Below are 19,060 nucleotides of genomic sequence, written 5' to 3' on the forward strand. Positions count from 1 at the left end.
CCCAGTTTAAGAACCGCTGCCCCCAGTTTAAGAATCGCTGCCCTAGTGTATTAGGCCCCCAGTTTAAGAACCGCTGCCCTAGTGTATTAGGCCCCCAGTTTAAGAATCGCTGCCCTAGTGTATTAGGCCCCCAGTTTAAGAATCGCTGCCCTAGTGTATTAGGCCCCCAGTTTAAGAATCGCTGCCCTAGTGTATTGGCCTCATGCTACAGATGCTTTCTTGGTAGAGACGGGTCCTTCAGGAACAGATGCTTGCTTGGTAGAGAATGCTACAGCTGGACCTCTGAGACGGGTCCTTCAGGAACAAAGCAGGGCTCTTTGACACATGACATTTTATGTTATTGCCACTAGATGGTGACATTTCCCCCTTTTCAAGTGCACACGCTACCTGTGTAGAGAGAGACTTCATGAGTGGCCACACTGCAAAAACTGCTTATCTAATAAAACCTAACCAAGTGTTATTAATCACATACCAAGTGTTATTAATCTTATATCTAACCAAGTGTTATTAATCTTATATCAAGTGTTATTAATCTTATATCAAGATCAAAAAATCAATTTGCTACTGTTTTTAGTATGAAGAGACTTACCTCGCACTTTCGCGTAAAATCATTTGACTTCCACTCTAAAAAACCATGGGTTAAAAACAACCCAACCACTGCTTAAATAGTAATAACACTTAATAACACTTAATTAATAACACTTGGTTAGATTTTCTTTTTTGCCGTGTATATACCACTGGCTGCATGATCTGGCTATCTCACACACACACACACACACACACACACACACACACACACACTCCTTAATGTGCAGCTGTGTGGATAAACTGGTTGAGCAAGAGGTGTGGTGCATTCCTCTTTGTTATTTGCCCGGCTTTTCACAGACACACACACACACAAGCCTATGCTTGCCTCAGGCACACACACACACACACAAAAGCCCATGCTTGCCTCAGACAGACACACACACACACACACACACACACACACACCCGTGCTTGCCTCAGACACACACACACACACACACACACACACACCCGTGCTAGCCTCACACACACACACACACACACACACACCCGTGCTAGCCTCACACACACACACACACACACACGCGCTAGCCTCACACACACACACACACACACACACACGTGCTAGCCTCACACACACCCGTGCTAGCCTCACACACACACACACACACACACACACACGTGCTAGCCTCACACACACACACACACACACACACACCCGTGCTAGCCTCACACACACACACACACACACACACACACGTGCTAGCCTCACACACACACACACACACACACACACCCGTGCTAGCCTCACACACACACACACACACACACACGTGCTAGCCTCAGACAGTCAGACAAGCACAGGGAGCTGAAGAAGGCAGAGTGAAGCGCGCAGCATTGGAGGTAAAATTTATCTTAAAAACCTCAGCAGGGAGTTTTGAACATTCTAACAGAAGATTCTGTTTTTGAGGTTCTTAAAATCCATGTTGAATCCAGAGGCTTATAGATAGAAATCCATGTTGAATCCAGAGGCTTATAGATAGAGAGTTGAGACAACTCCAATGACGCTAATGTTCCATTTGTTTCCAACAATGGCGGCTCATGGAAGCCTCAAATACTGTAGTTCCTGGAAGTTAAAGGTGCTCTAAGAGATGCCACACGTTTTTTAGGCTAATGACAGCCCAGGCTCCAGAAACGGCAACAAAAACAACCTGGGCAAACCTAGCCCATAAAAACATAACAAACTGTTCCAGCAAATCACAGACGAGATGTGCGTTTAGGAGAGTTTCAATTGCACGGGATGGAGGGGGAGGAAGTAGCGAGCTAGCTCTCTGTTTTGTTTGAACATCAACAGAAGTGATGTTACCCAGCATCGCTTAGAGCACCTTTAACAATTAATAATAACAGCAGTGTAGTTACAGCAGTATATACTATTAATATACTAATATATACTACTACTAAAAATAATAACAGTAATAGTAATAAAGTAATAGTATTAATAGCCTAGGCTATTTATATACTGTATCGACTATATCGACAGCTTTTGCCACTTATTTTTTTTTATCAGTTCCTTAACAGTCCTTATTGCTTAGTTGTGTTTTTTTTATATTATATACTTTTTTAATTACTTTTTCTGCTGTTATTGAATGTGTGTGTGTGTTGTATGTATGCTACTGTGACCTTGAATTTCCCCTAGGGATCAATAAAGTATATCTATCTATCTATCTATCTATCTATCTTATCAAATAATTTAAAAGTGGCTAATGCCCAATAAAAGTGCCACACTGTAATAGCCTAATATAAGATAAACCTTGCCTATCCCATTTCAATTAGGCAGCACTAGGCTACACCGTGAACAAACTGCCAATAAGTTCTTGCGTTTGTACAGAGCCCGTCTACGGACAGCCTTGGCACTTCCTTTTAAGCCCCATTGTATCGAAATTGGTTGCAGTTCCATTAGAATTCCACTGGGGGGCCCTGGCCGTGGCGCGACTGGCTAGGGCACCTGTACTGTATACCGGCGACCCAGGCTCCATCCCCACCCCGACCCGCTCATGCAAAATATGTTTCCATATTGAGGTGTGTGTGATTAGTATCACATAGCAGAACAGTTCTATGTTGATCTGTGATGTCTAGGACCCAGTGTATGGAAGCAAAAAGCAGTTTCCATTGGAAACAAATTGTTTTTTTTTTTAAGAAATTAATTAAAATAGTATGTGCAAAAAATCATATTAATTTCAGGTGTGTCTGATTAGTCCCATATAGGATAACTATTCTGCATTGGTTTGGAATCATAGGATAACTATTCTGCATTGGTATGGAGTCACTAGGTCACATAGCTTGGGAGGTATTGAAAAAAAGAAGACCATTCATATAGGAAATAATGTATTTTCTTTCAAATATTCATATAAAATACAGTGTGCTTACAGTGGCTATAAGAAGAGGTGTGTCTGATGAGTCCCATATAGGATAACTATTCTGCATTGGTTTGGAGTCACTAGGTCACATGATGTCAAAGCTATTGACAAAACAAGACTATAAAGGTAATTCAGAAGGTACTTTATAGACGGTCCCTAAGTAGGTCGGCTGGGAACAAGTAGACGGGCCATCTGTACACTGTCTGCAAACACGGGGTGAAACCGGCCGCATAAAAAAAAATGAATATATGTCGAATATCCGATATCAAACTAACTTCACCTCGGTATGCAGCGCCCTCACATGAAATCTGAGGAGGAACTGCAACCAGTCTAGAAACAGGAAGTAACCAGACAGTGCCAATTCTCTCTGGTTTGAACAACTTTTATGACGTGACGTTTCTTGGGCATTTAGCTTTCCTATCATGTCACCATAGCGTTGTTTGCGCAATGCCCATCTAGGCTACGGCTCAAAGTGGTGTCTTACTTTAAAAAGGGCAGCACAAGTGGATATAGTGCGACTGCTTCCCCAGAACAATTGCTCCATAACTGGATTTAATCGTTTGATATGTGGATAACTTTAAGGGGACTAAACAAATAAAAGGTAAGATTTTGTTGTCACAAAGCTAGCTGGTTCGTTAAATATGGCGAAGCATATTAGAGTCAACTTTGTAGGCTACTTGCAGCAGTGCAGCTGAGTTTGTTGTTACAGGCATGAAAACTCTTCACCTTTCGGCCAAAATCGCCGTTTTGAACGGGGGGGGGGGGGGGGGGGGGGGGTATGGGGTTACAACTGAGTTTACAAATCACGCGCAGACGCGAATGCATCTTGATGTGTTGTCAGAGCCCCATTAAAAACGTGTCTGATCCAGCAACGAATATGTGAATGCAGCCCCTATGCATTTAAACAGTGGACGCTAATTGTTGCCGCGGACACAACGCGAACAGACTTGGAACGTGAGCTCGGCGAGGAGAGATGCTTATTGATGTCACAGACTTCTGTCAGAAAAGACGTTTAGCGATATTGGACAGACATAACGAGTTCATTTGATGAAGAATACGTGCAAAGAGCCATTTAGATCGACAAAAGGTGAAGCAAATAGGCATACTTGATCAGTATACTGTAGCAAGGCTAATATGAATAACTAAATAGTTGAATTAAATGCTTCTAAACTGGGCTGGTTTGTTTTGTTGAGTCCAGAGACAAAAGCAGTGTTTCACATGCCTTGTATGAAACGTTCAGTGGCCTGATCAGCAGGGGCGTAGCAAGGATTATTTTATAGGGGGGGCCAGCTGGGTCCAGACTTTTTATTGGGGTGGCACTTGGGAATCAAAACTACTATTTGAAAACTACTCAAAAAGTTTTGAAGATTAGGATAGCCTATTTTAATAATGGCAATAAATTGTGTAAAGCCAACACTGATACACAGGTCAGTTTGTTGTCCACTCCAAATCGTTTTCCATAAATAGGCCAATGCTATAAAAAAGTACATTATAATGCACCTTACTTAATCAGTCTTATTATGTGTGTACGCTCATGATGATTCTAAAACAACTTTACTGTCATGAACAAAGTGAAGGCAAAAAGGTGTTTCTTTGTCGAATAAATTGAGATGCAATGTGTGTCTCGAATTGGATGCCATGCAGGAATTTGCTGGGATCTCAAAACCGTATGAACTTTGCCATAGAGAAACACATGATAGCGTTGGATTATGTACATGCCTTGCCACTAGGGCTGTAACGATTTACGATTAGAAACCGAAATCGCGACATTCATATCCACGATACTGTGTCGCGGTGTGAAAAGGCAGAATTGCGACACACTTTCTAGTGTTTCACGCAGTGCTTTGCAGCTTATGCGGCCGCAAAAGCAACCCACAACTCCCGCTTTACTTATCGGTAGCCTACGTTGTCCAAAAACAAACAAATAAATAAATAATAATTTCATACCTCTCCTTGCTTTCATTGTAGACTATGTGTGCAACTTTACCAAACAGTATAGAAGTAAACCCCCTCTCCTTGCCCCGCTCTCTCTCGCGCTCCCTCCCTCTCACTCTCCCTCCCTCTCCTGCTCAATGAACACGCGCGACTTAAATAAAACATTCACAATCGTGAAAGCAAGGACGCATAGACGACTAGCTAAATTACTATTAAATCCGCTTAGCATCATTAGCATGCTGCACATATTTGTTTAAAACTCTTGCATTGAAGTTGACTGATCATCTCAATACCAACGTTTCCCAAAAGGGCCTGTCCCAAGGAGAACAAGTATTACCTTGAAACTTAAACACACATGGGGAAACTGAACAGTCCAATCAGTAGACTATGATAGGCTAAGCTATATGCTACTTTGTTTACAATGTTTCCAGGCTTCAACCAGACAGCTGAATTAAAGAGGTAGAGTTGTAATAAAAAATAGTAGGCCTAGGCTATAGGCTAATCTGCATAAAGTGTGCTGTCATAAATATCAGTCATTCAGAAAAAATATTTTTATATCAGGATATTAAATAATATATTATATTGTAATCCTCTGGTGTTCTAAGGGAGGCTGTTAAAATGTTATTTAATAAAATGTCTAGCCCCCCCCCCCAAAAAAAAAAAAAGAAAAATCGAGATTCGTATCGAACCGTGGGTCAAAAATCGTGATACAAACCGAATCGGGAGGTTGGTGTATCGTTACAGCCCTACTTGCCACCACAACACACAAAAACGTGGGGTAAGTCGAGCTATATGAAGTTATTATTTTTATGTAATTTCGTCTGTTTTATAACCCAGAAGGATGTACTTGGTATCAAATGGTAGCTCTCTATCTCCTCTTTCATCTGACATGCGTGGCATATCCGATCACGGGTTCGTGAGTAGCCTAATTCAAACGAGAGTTGGTTTTTGTACATGATGTTATTTTGCAGTCACGTTGTCTGTTTTTATAGCCCAGAAGCATCGATATACTTGGTACCAATAGATAGCCCTGTGTCTCCTCTTTCTTCTGATATGCTTGCCATATCTATGCGATCACGGGTTCGCGAGTAATTCAAACGAGAGTATTGGGTGCGCAGGTAAACTATTGTAACGATTTGATAGCGAACCACACGGTTGTCCAATCAAAAGGTTTATTCACTGAGCATGAGAGCAGGGACACAGACACAGAACACAATGCAAACAGGGCAGGTCAAGCACGCACACACACTACACATACAGGGGAGGACGCAGCCTCCCACACAAAAAGGATCACACATGAGGGAGAACTAAAAGGGAAACATGTTACAATAAAGACGCTAACATTAAACCCCCCAAATGTTCGCTCTCGTATCCCAAGATCCCCTGCGCGGGAGAACGCTAACACTGTCTTTTGCGCCGACGTTACATAGCTCCCCCAACAAGCCATTGCCGTCCTCGGCAATGACCACGAGGTAGCCACATGCTAACGTCGGCGCGCGTCGCCCGCCACTCAGTCCAGTGCGACAGTACCGCCAACTCACGTGGGGTGCACGCGCCGCAGGAGCTCACTCAATGGGGCGCCACGCTGCTAGCAATTCAGTGCGGGCGTGCTAGCAGCCACGTGGCCGACCCGCTCGTCACCAGCTCCCTCTCAGCAGCCGCCCTCAGGCTGCACTTTCCGCGACGTGACACCGCGGCACTCCTCCTCTCCAGACGGGGCCCTAGGTGGCCTTACAACCGTCGACACTGTACCAAGCACCGGGGTTCGAGGGGGGCCAGATGAAGCTGCGCCAACGCCACTCCGCTCCGTCGAGTCGCCGACCAGGACAGACAGGCACCGACTCCACATAACGTATTTGTTTTAAAATATGAATTGCTTAAAAATGCTGCTAATTTTATGCTGTTTAACAAATGTATAAATAGCGAAAACAGTCGCTTTAATTCACGTTTATTTCTCAATGATCTTCTGCCTGCTCAGCTATGGCTAGTGCTGTACCTACTTTTTGGCTCGAGGGCCACACTGGGTTTTGAAAATTGGCCGGCGGGAACCCCCCCCCCCCCCCCCCCCACGACACACACATAAAACAAATACATTTTTTTATAGCCTATAATTTAGTATGAAAAGTATTTCTTTTAAAATATTATTTGCTTAAAAATATTGCTAATTTTATGCTGTTTAACAAATGTATAAATTGTGCACTGTCGCTTTAAGACAGTCGCTTTAATTCACGTTTATTTCTCAATGATCTTCTGCCTGCTACGGTATGGCCCTCTCACAGTTTTTAAATGGTCAGTAAAGGAACTACTGTTGCCTTCATGATTTTCTTTTAAAAGTTTCTTATAAGAAGGAGATATCAATTATCAACAATCACAAGCCAGCTGGAACCTGCGGCTCTCTCTCCCTCTCGTGAGTGCAGACGCGTTCCCAATTAAATGGATTGCATAATGTTCACGTTAGATCTGCTGCAAAGGAGATAACTAAGAGTTAACTTAGTTTAACATGATGTTATCTCTATTTAACATGATGTTTTGACATTGACATAATGTTCTCTAAGGAGAGTGAAAAGCAGTTTGCAGTAAAGCTAACCAACGTCGTCTCTATCGCAGGAAAAAAATAGCGAGCAGCCTGATAACCAAATGAAATGCTCGGCGGGCCGGATGAAAGTGCTTGGCGGGCCGCAGTTTGCCCACCCCTGATGTAGCCTAATGTGAACACTGTTCATACAATTTTATTGGTTGGTTAAACACACTAGCACAGTGGTCCCCAAACTTTTTCTTCCGAGGGCCAGCTCACTATGCCTGGCTCTAAGAGAGGGCCAGAGACTCGGAGTATATCAACCATAAACAGCTTAGTGCTGTGAACAACAACAATCTTAGTTCAATATTCCATTACATTTAATCACAGGCTACTGCAATTTAATACCATTGCTAGCTGTGTTTATGTTGCCACCATGCCATATCAGTGTAAAATGTAGCTGAAATGAAATAATACTAATAAAAATACTCTGTTTCTTTGCATACATAGCTCAAGTTGTGAACAAGCAATATCCTACAAATAATTTAAAGTTATCAAACTATGACAGTTTTATGAAGTGCTGGCAAACACATCTGAAATGACCACCATTCTAACTTTCACTCACCTGATGACAACTTTGAACTCTGAACATTTGAACGTGTGAATAAAAAATAGAAATAATTATCCCAGAAAGTCCCAGAAATATGACTTGAATAGAAGTTAGTTATTAACAAATAATTGATAAACGTTTAGAATACTTTGAGCACTGATGCAGTCAGCATAGGCCTCTTACATTGTTTGCAGGTAGGCCTACATTTCATTCCGTTTTGATGGCAAACGCGAAACAACGCCAAAACAACCACCAGTGGACAAAAGGAGTATTACATGTGTACTGTTAAGACTCGCCATAGAGAATGAATGGGGGAAATTACGGAGGTTATAGTTTGACAATGTCGTACTCCCGTGCGGGCCAGATGCTATATACCACGGACATGTTTTGGGGGGCCACCCAAAATGAGTTGGCCCACGGGCCGTAGTTTGGGGACCACTGAACTGGCACAATGCCACAATCTGTAAGTAGCCTAGGCTGCAGGTTAAAACATTTCAAACCAATTTTACAAATTAAAGCCTAGTCTACCCTATTATATAATAATGTTAGTCTGAAATAGTGTGTGTCTCAAGCATTTTTATTTATTACCTGGTTTGGTCCAACAAATATTCAGACTTATTCTAATAGTCTACTATAAAGTGTTCATTAGGCCTATGAAATCTTTAGAAATGTCTGATAACTTCAGGCACAGAGACAGAAAAGTCATGTAGAGTATGTGCATGCAGAACACCCGGAGGCAGAACACTCACAGTCAGATCAGCCACAAAACTCAATTTTCCAGCCAGGAAAATACATTCAGATGAACATGGTGATGTTTTTGTGAAATTCATGAAGTGTGTCAACAACATCCTCACACGGCCATCGGACCAAAGACAGATCCCCTGTTGGGTGCCATTCCAACATATCATTTGTTGTGTCAGTGTCCCAAACATCTATGGACGCAGTGCTCGCCAATTAGGGCTGGGATAAACAATTATTTTTTAAACGATTAATCTAGCGATTATTTTTTCGATGCATCGATTAATCTAACGATTCATTTTTTCAGTCCGATTCGACTTCGATTTGATTATCTCCTCATTAATTGGCTAATAGCAACTTATACATGTTTATTTACATATCTGAATGAATTAAACATGAATTCTTTAACATTGCAATATATGTTTATTGCTCTTAAGATTCCAAAATAAAAGACTATACAAGTGCAAAGTAATGCATTCTTAGTCAGAGGTAGCATTCAATAAAGTTCAGTAGTGTATAGGTCTAATTGAGTGCCTGTCACTTTAAGATGTCTTGCAATTAACATTTATTGCATTGCATGTAAATGCAATGGACTATTATCACTGTTCTTCTTATTATCGTCTTTTATTATTCTTCTTCCGACCAAATTTGACGTTTAATAACACTAAAACCACTGAACCGTTTGACGTCATTCAAACACTCCTACAAAGGTCTTGTAACGGGCAATTGTACAATGTATTTTTTACATTTGTGAACTTTATACTTTTTGAGATATTTACGATAAAAGAGCAATAAATTCCCATTGAGTTAACATTGACCGCCTTGGCGGCAACTTTTAGCATTATGACGTGACCGGCACCTGAAAGCAATCAACAGCTGGTCAGCTGCAATCAATCTTTCTACCACTGGAGCTGTGAATCTTCTGAACGTTTTGGCCTGCCGTGATACTTTACTTGCTCGTAAAACTCTCCTCCAGAGGGACATTTCTCTAACTACAGACAAGGTAAGTGGTCCGATTTTTGGTTTGACTCATTTATGTCGTCAAACATTATGTTATGTAGCATAGGCTATGTATGAAATGATAGGTCACAAGTAGCCAAACTCGGTAACGTTAGTTCTAACGTTAGGGGAATAGTTAACGTTAGCCCTTATCCTATCCGTTGATATTTATTATGTAAGGAAAGTTATGAAACCCACCTAATCCACGTGAATAAGTCGTCACTTTAAATTGACCGGTTAAGCTGTAGGTTTTCGATAACGTTAGCTAACGACATTGAAATCTAACGTCGCTCCTAGCTAAGCACTGACGTTAACGTTACATTTGCTCACTAACCAGTAGCATTTTAATAACGTTATACTATCTGGCTCTTGATAACCTGTGGAAAGGGACCTGATGAAAACCTTACTGTTTGGAAACGGATCATATGACTAAAGTATTGTTAAAACACTACAGAAGTTGAGGTATAACGTTTGTGCTGTCAACATAGCTGCAGAGTATGTTTACTTGGCCTAGGCTACTCATTTCTGCATTATTCTGGCCTATAAATTAAAGCTTCCCAGTTGTTGTAGGCTACATCCTAAAGTAGGCCTAGGCCTACATCGTAATCTGTAGAAAAAATGTGGACAGACCAAGCTGTAAGATATAGTGTAGGCCTAGTTGTTTATCAAGATGCTTAATATCAGAATGGTCCATCCTTAAGACTCAGTTTATGATAATCAACAGCAACAACACATCCTTTGCCTACAAAGTGTTCTAAGCTGTTTACTTTAAACTGTTTGGCTATCAACTGTCCTTAAACTGAAATGAATAAAACACAAAATGTTGCTTTGTTTGCATTGAAATACTATAGGCTAGTATATTTAACTACCATTACAGATTTATGGTGCAACAACCTCACTTAAATATCTAAGTTGTGTTGAACAATTGTACACATTCCATGTTTTTGGTATAACTCTAACTTGTTTGCTTTTGTCTTTTAGGGACCAGACCAGACCAGTGTGGTGATGACCGTGTATTACATTACGTGTGTGCCTGTCTGTGTGCACATCCTGCCAACCATACATCGCTGACATTAACACTAACATTAATTCCTAAAAACATGTGACCATATCTCAACATATCTGCACATACCTTTGAACTATAGACGTAGATCTGAGATCTACACTGAGACATTCTGAGTATTATATTGTTGCAGGAGGACTATGCCGACAACTACTGTATATGAAGCATGCATACATTTGAATCATACCTGTGCTGTGACATCTGTGAAACTTAGCTGTGCTGTTAGACCTCTGTTTTTAGACCTGAGCTGTGCTGTGTGGAAATTAAGATTCTAACCTAAGTTCTGTCTAAAACTGAAGGGCTGAATCTTGTTCTTCAGCCTATATCACCATCAAAAGTGACCTATTTATTACAATTAACTGAGACCTCTAGCTCTTGCTGCCATTTCAGAATTACCACTGATAAATAGATCTGTCTTAGGATAATATGATTGGCATTATCAAGTTCTGTATATATATACACACACATAACTGATTTTTTTGACTTCAAGCTTACATTGGTTGTTAAGTGTTCATTAGTGTATTCTGAGTATCATGCTGCTGTATTAAAACAAAGAATGTTGATCAATATTGAATTAACAATTTATTTTTACTGACTGTCATATACTCTAAGCTAACATCTAATCAAGTAAGTGTTTTTCAAGAATACTGGACACGTCTATGTAATCTGAATAATCATACTGTAAGTAATTTAATGTTATACACAGCAGCTTTTTTGCATTTACATGCAATGGTAATTCCCTGGAATTGCATTTTCTAGTTAACATTGCAATTAACACAGTTAAAAGGCTGCTGATGTGTTTATGCAATTCATAACGTAGTTAGTTCAAATAACGGTTCGTACTTCCTTGGGACAACACTTTTGAGTCTTGGAAAACACCTTTCCATTTACATCGGGATTTTGCAAACAAAACATTCAGAGTCAATAAAATGAGCCCTGCATGAGTAACGAAATACAAGCAGCTGTAAGTAAGCATGCTAAACTTGACATCCAAACAGTATTCTAACATTAGCTTTGAGATACTGCTTGATTGCATACTGTAACTTAACTTAGTTTAGTCTCCTCAATGTACTATGTTGTGATAAGACCTTAGTAGAGTAGAGTTTAACTTTAATGCAGCAGTTTTGAACAAATTTGCGCTGCATGGTTACGATGCTAAGCGGATTTAATAGCAATTTAGCCCACTGTGTTCTATGCAGTGCTTCTATGTGGCAACAACAATCCTTCAACAATCGTGAATATCTTGTTAAATGCACATGCAGAGGAGGAGCAGCGGGCTAGAGAGAGAGAGCGGGCGGGGCGAGGAAAGGCTGTGTGAGTAAAAAGTGCAGCTCAATAAAATTATTTTATCTTATCTTTAATTTAAATAGTACAACATCAATGTGTGCTGGCCGGTTTTGATAAAAATATTAAGCAGCACACGTTATGCTTGACGAATCGACGCGCATATTTTGCGTCGACGTCATCGATTACGTCGACTCGTTGTCCCAGCCCTATCGCCAATACAAACTTGAAAAAAAGGACCATGACAAAATTATGCCACTACTGCCTCGTTGAGTCTGAATAATATCAACTGCATAGCCTCGTTGAGTCTGAATAATATCGAGTCTGAATAATATCAACTGCATAGCCTCGTTGAGTCTGAATAATATCAACTGCATAGCCTCGTTGACACCAGTCTGAATAATATCAACTGCATAGCCTTGTTGAGTCTGAATAATATCGACTGCATAGCCTCGTTGACACTAGTCTGAATAATATCAACTGCATAGCCTCGTTGACACCAGTCTGAATAATATCAACTGCATAGCCTCGTTGAGTCTGAATAATATCGACTGCATAGCCTCGTTGACACCAGTCTGAATAATATCAACTGCATAGCCTTGTTGAGTCTGAATAATATCAACTGCATAGCCTCGTTGACACCAGTCTGAATAATATCGACTGCATAGCCTCGTTGAGTCTGAATAATATCGACTGCATAGCCTCGTTGACACCAGTCTGAATAATATCAACTGCATAGCCTTGTTGAGTCTGAATAATATCAACTGCATAGCCTCGTTGACACCAGTCTGAATAATATCGACTGCATAGCCTTGTTGAGTCTGAATAATATCAACTGCATAGCCTCGTTGACACCAGTCTGAATAATATCGACTGCATAGCCTCGTTGAGTCTGAATAATATCGACTGCATAGCCTCGTTGACACCAGTCTGAATAATATCAACTGCATAGCCTTGTTGAGTCTGAATAATATCAACTGCATAGCCTCGTTGACACCAGTCTGAATAATATCGACTGCATAGCCTCGTTAAGTCTGAATAATATCAACTGCATAGCCTCGTTGAGTCTGAATAATATCAACTGCATAGCCTCGTTGAGTCTGAATAATAGCAACTGCATAGCCTTGTTGAGTCTGAATAATATCAACTGCATAGCCTCGTTGACACCAGTCTGAATAATATCGACTGCATAGCCTCATGACACCAGTCTGAATAATATCGACTGCATAGCCTCGTTAAGTCTGAATAATATCAACTGCATAGCCTCGTTGAGTAGTCTGAATAATATCGACTGCATAGCCTCGTTGACACCAGTCTGAATAATATCAACTGCATAGCCTCGTTGACACCAGTCTGAATAATATCAACTGCATAGCCTTGTTGAGTCTGAATAATATCAACTGCATAGCCTCGTTGACACCAGTCTGAATAATATTGACTGCATATCCTTGTTGAGTCTGAATAATATCAACTGCATAGCCTCGTTGACACCAGTCTGAATAATATTGACTGCATAGCCTCGTTGAGTCTGAATAATATCGACTGCATAGCCTCGTTGACACCAGTCTGAATAATATCAACTGCATAGCCTTGTTGAGTCTGAATAATATCGACTGCATAGCCTCGTTGACACCAGTCTGAATAATATCGACTGCATAGCCTCGTTGAGTCTGAATAATATCGACTGCATAGCCTCGTTGACACCAGTCTGAATAATATCAACTGCATAGCCTCGTTGAGTCTGAATAATATCGACTGCATAGCCTCGTTGACACCAGTCTGAATAATATCAACTGCATAGCCTCGTTGAGTCTGAATAATATCAACTGCATAGCCTCGTTGACACCAGTCTGAATAATATCGACTGCATAGCCTCGTTAAGTCTGAATAATATCAACTGCATAGCCTCGTTGAGTCTGAATAATATCAACTGCATAGCCTCGTTGACACCAGTCTGAATAATATCGACTGCATAGCCTCATGACACCAGTCTGAATAATATCAACTGCATAGCCTTGTTGAGTCTTAATAATATCGACTGCATAGCCTCGTTGACACCAATCTGAATAATATCAACTGCATACCCTCGTTGACACCAATCTGAATAATATCAACTGCATAGCCTCATTGACACCAGTCTGAATAATATCGACTGCATAGCCTTGTTGAGTCTGAATAATATCGACTGCATAGCCTCGTTGACACCAATCTGAATAATATCAACTGCATAGCCTCATTGACACCAGTCTGAATAATATCGACTGCATAGCCTCGTTAAGTCTGAATAATATCAACTGCATAGCCTCGTTGAGTCTGAATAATATCGACTGCATAGCCTCGTTGACACCAGTCTGAATAATATCAACTGCATAGCCTCGTTGAGTCTGAATAATATCGACTGCATAGCCTCGTTGACACCAGTCTGAATAATATCAACTGCATAGCCTTGTTGAGTCTGAATAATATCAACTGCATAGCCTCGTTGACACCAGTCTGAATAATATCGACTGCATAGCCTCGTTGAGTCTGAATAATATCGACTGCATAGCCTCGTTGACACCAGTCTGAATAATATCAACTGCATAGCCTCGTTGAGTCTGAATAATATCGACTGCATAGCCTCGTTGACACCAGTCTGAATAATATCAACTGCATAGCCTCGTTGAGTCTGAATAATATCGACTGCATAGCCTCGTTGACACCAGTCTGAATAATATCAACTGCATAGCCTTGTTGAGTCTGAATAATATCAACTGCATAGCCTCGTTGACACCAGTCTGAATAATATCGACTGCATAGCCTCGTTGAGTCTGAATAATATCGACTGCATAGCCTCGTTGACACCAGTCTGAATAATATCAACTGCATAGCCTCGTTGAGTCTGAATAATATCGACTGCATAGCCTCGTTGACACCAGTCTGAATAATATCAACTGCATAGCCTCGTTGAGTCTGAATAATATCGACTGCATAGCCTCGTTGACACCAGTCTGAATAATATCAACTGCATAGCCTTGTTGAGTCTGAATAATATCAACTGCATAGCCTCGTTGACACCAGTCTGAATAATATCGACTGCATAGCCTCGTTAAGTCTGAAAAATATAAACTGCATAGCCTCGTTGAGTCTGAATAATATCAACTGCATAGCCTCGTTGAGTCTGAATAATATCGACTGCATAGCCTCGTTGACACCAATCTGAATAATATCAACTGCATAGCCTCATTGACACCAGTCTGAATAATATCGACTGCATAGCCTCGTTAAGTCTGAATAATATCAACTGCATAGCCTCGTTGAGTCTGAATAATATCAACTGCATAGCCTCGTTGAGTCTGAATAATAGCAACTGCATAGCCTTGTTGAGTCTGAATAATATCAACTGCATAGCCTCGTTGACACCAGTCTGAATAATATCGACTGCATAGCCTCATGACACCAGTCTGAATAATATCGACTGCATAGCCTCGTTAAGTCTGAATAATATCAACTGCATAGCCTCGTTGAGTCTGAATAATATCGACTGCATAGCCTCGTTGACACCAGTCTGAATAATATCAACTGCATAGCCTCGTTGACACCAGTCTGAATAATATCAACTGCATAGCCTTGTTGAGTCTGAATAATATCAACTGCATAGCCTCGTTGACACCAGTCTGAATAATATTGACTGCATATCCTTGTTGAGTCTGAATAATATCAACTGCATAGCCTCGTTGACACCAGTCTGAATAATATTGACTGCATAGCCTCGTTGAGTCTGAATAATATCGACTGCATAGCCTCGTTGACACCAGTCTGAATAATATCAACTGCATAGCCTTGTTGAGTCTGAATAATATCGACTGCATAGCCTCGTTGACACCAGTCTGAATAATATCGACTGCATAGCCTCGTTGAGTCTGAATAATATCGACTGCATAGCCTCGTTGACACCAGTCTGAATAATATCAACTGCATAGCCTCGTTGAGTCTGAATAATATCGACTGCATAGCCTCGTTGACACCAGTCTGAATAATATCAACTGCATAGCCTCGTTGAGTCTGAATAATATCAACTGCATAGCCTCGTTGACACCAGTCTGAATAATATCGACTGCATAGCCTCGTTAAGTCTGAATAATATCAACTGCATAGCCTCGTTGAGTCTGAATAATATCAACTGCATAGCCTCGTTGACACCAGTCTGAATAATATCGACTGCATAGCCTCATGACACCAGTCTGAATAATATCAACTGCATAGCCTTGTTGAGTCTTAATAATATCAACTGCATAGCCTCGTTGAGTCTGAATAATAGCAACTGCATAGCCTTGTTGAGTCTGAATAATATCAACTGCATAGCCTCGTTGACACCAGTCTGCATAATATCGACTGCATAGCCTCATGACACCAGTCTGAATAATATCAACTGCATAGCCTTGTTGAGTCTTAATAATATCGACTGCATAGCCTCGTTGACACCAATCTGAATAATATCAACTGCATACCCTCGTTGACACCAATCTGAATAATATCAACTGCATAGCCTCATTGACACCAGTCTGAATAATATCGACTGCATAGCCTTGTTGAGTCTGAATAATATCGACTGCATAGCCTCGTTGACACCAATCTGAATAATATCAACTGCATAGCCTCATTGACACCAGTCTGAATAATATCGACTGCATAGCCTCGTTAAGTCTGAATAATATCAACTGCATAGCCTCGTTGAGTCTGAATAATATCGACTGCATAGCCTCGTTGACACCAGTCTGAATAATATCAACTGCATAGCCTCGTTGAGTCTGAATAATATCGACTGCATAGCCTCGTTGACACCAGTCTGAATAATATCAACTGCATAGCCTTGTTGAGTCTGAATAATATCAACTGCATAGCCTCGTTGACACCAGTCTGAATAATATCGACTGCATAGCCTCGTTGAGTCTGAATAATATCGACTGCATAGCCTCGTTGACACCAGTCTGAATAATATCAACTGCATAGCCTCGTTGAGTCTGAATAATATCGACTGCATAGCCTCGTTGACACCAGTCTGAATAATATCAACTGCATAGCCTCGTTGAGTCTGAATAATATCGACTGCATAGCCTCGTTGACACCAGTCTGAATAATATCAACTGCATAGCCTTGTTGAGTCTGAATAATATCAACTGCATAGCCTCGTTGACACCAGTCTGAATAATATCGACTGCATAGCCTCGTTAAGTCTGAATAATATCAACTGCATAGCCTCGTTGAGTCTGAATAATATCAACTGCATAGCCTCGTTGACACCAGTCTGAATAATATCGACTGCATAGCCTCATGACACCAGTCTGAATAATATCAACTGCATAGCCTTGTTGAGTCTTAATAATATCAACTGCATAGCCTCGTTGAGTCTGAATAATAGCAACTGCATAGCCTTGTTGAGTCTGAATAATATCAACTGCATAGCCTCGTTGACACCAGTCTGAATAATATCGACTGCATAGCCTCGTTAAGTCTGAAAAATATAAACTGCATAGCCTCGTTGAGTCTGAATAATATCAACTGCATAGCCTCGTTGAGTCTGAATAATATCAACTGCATAGCCTCGTTGACACCAGTCTGAATAATATCGACTGCATAGCCTCGTTAAGTCTGAATAATATCAACTGCATAGCCTCGTTGAGTCTGAATAATATCAACTGCATAGCCTCGTTGACACCAGTCTGAATAATATCGACTGCATAGCCTCATGACACCAGTCTGAATAATATCAACTGCATAGCCTTGTTGAGTAGTCTTAATAATATCGACTGCATAGCCTCGTTGACACCAATCTGAATAATATCAACTGCATACCCTCGTTGACACCAATCTGAATAATATCAACTGCATAGCCTCATTGACACCAGTCTGAATAATATCGACTGCATAGCCTTGTTGAGTCTGAATAATATCGACTGCATAGCCTCGTTGACACCAATCTGAATAATATCAACTGCATAGCCTCATTGACACCAGTCTGAATAATATCGACTGCATAGCCTCGTTAAGTCTGAATAATATCAACTGCATAGCCTCGTTGAGTCTGAATAATATCGACTGCATAGCCTCGTTGACACCAGTCTGAATAATATCAACTGCATAGCCTCGTTGAGTCTGAATAATATCGACTGCATAGCCTCGTTGACACCAGTCTGAATAATATCAACTGCATAGCCTTGTTGAGTCTGAATAATATCAACTGCATAGCCTCGTTGACACCAGTCTGAATAATATCGACTGCATAGCCTCGTTGAGTCTGAATAATATCGACTGCATAGCCTCGTTGACACCAGTCTGAATAATATCAACTGCATAGCCTCGTTGAGTCTGAATAATATCGACTGCATAGCCTCGTTGACACCAGTCTGAATAATATCAACTGCATAGCCTCGTTGAGTCTGAATAATATCGACTGCATAGCCTCGTTGACACCAGTCTGAATAATATCAACTGCATAGCCTTGTTGAGTCTGAATAATATCAACTGCATAGCCTCGTTGACACCAGTCTGAATAATATCGACTGCATAGCCTCGTTGAGTCTGAATAATATCAACTGCATAGCCTCGTTGACACCAGTCTGAATAATATCGACTGCATAGCCTCGTTGAGTCTGAATAATATCGACTGCATAGCCTCGTTGACACCAGTCTGAATAATATCAACTGCATAGCCTCGTTGAGTCTGAATAATATCGACTGCATAGCCTCGTTGACACCAGTCTGAATAATATCAACTGCATAGCCTCGTTGAGTCTGAATAATATCGACTGCATAGCCTCGTTGACACCAGTCTGAATAATATCAACTGCATAGCCTTGTTGAGTCTGAATAATATCAACTGCATAGCCTCGTTGACACCAGTCTGAATAATATCGACTGCATAGCCTCGTTAAGTCTGAAAAATATAAACTGCATAGCCTCGTTGAGTCTGAATAATATCAACTGCATAG

General features: G+C 40.8%; 1 protein-coding gene across 2 annotated transcripts in view; it reads left to right on the top strand.

Annotated features, from left to right (window-relative positions):
* The first annotated feature begins 1,313 nt into the window (after positions 1-1,313).
* Positions 1,314-19,060, top strand: part of LOC143127650 (uncharacterized) — a 33,185-nt gene continuing 15,438 nt past the window's right edge. Inside the window, exon 1 of one of the 2 annotated variants that reach the window (XM_076289305.1) lies at positions 1,314-1,431. The gene's annotated coding sequence lies outside the window, so the exon portion shown is untranslated. Of the gene's footprint in view, positions 1,432-3,166; positions 3,547-19,060 lie in introns of those variants that run through there. The other variant, XM_076289383.1, reaches the window with a different exon arrangement.

Source organism: Alosa pseudoharengus, unplaced genomic scaffold, assembly GCF_046254945.1.
Source record: "Alosa pseudoharengus isolate Yale_2024_CS ecotype anadromous, Long Island Sound unplaced genomic scaffold, YU_APseudo_1.1 YU_APseudo_1.1_scf_1, whole genome shotgun sequence".
NCBI lineage: Eukaryota > Metazoa > Chordata > Actinopteri > Clupeiformes > Clupeidae > Alosa > Alosa pseudoharengus.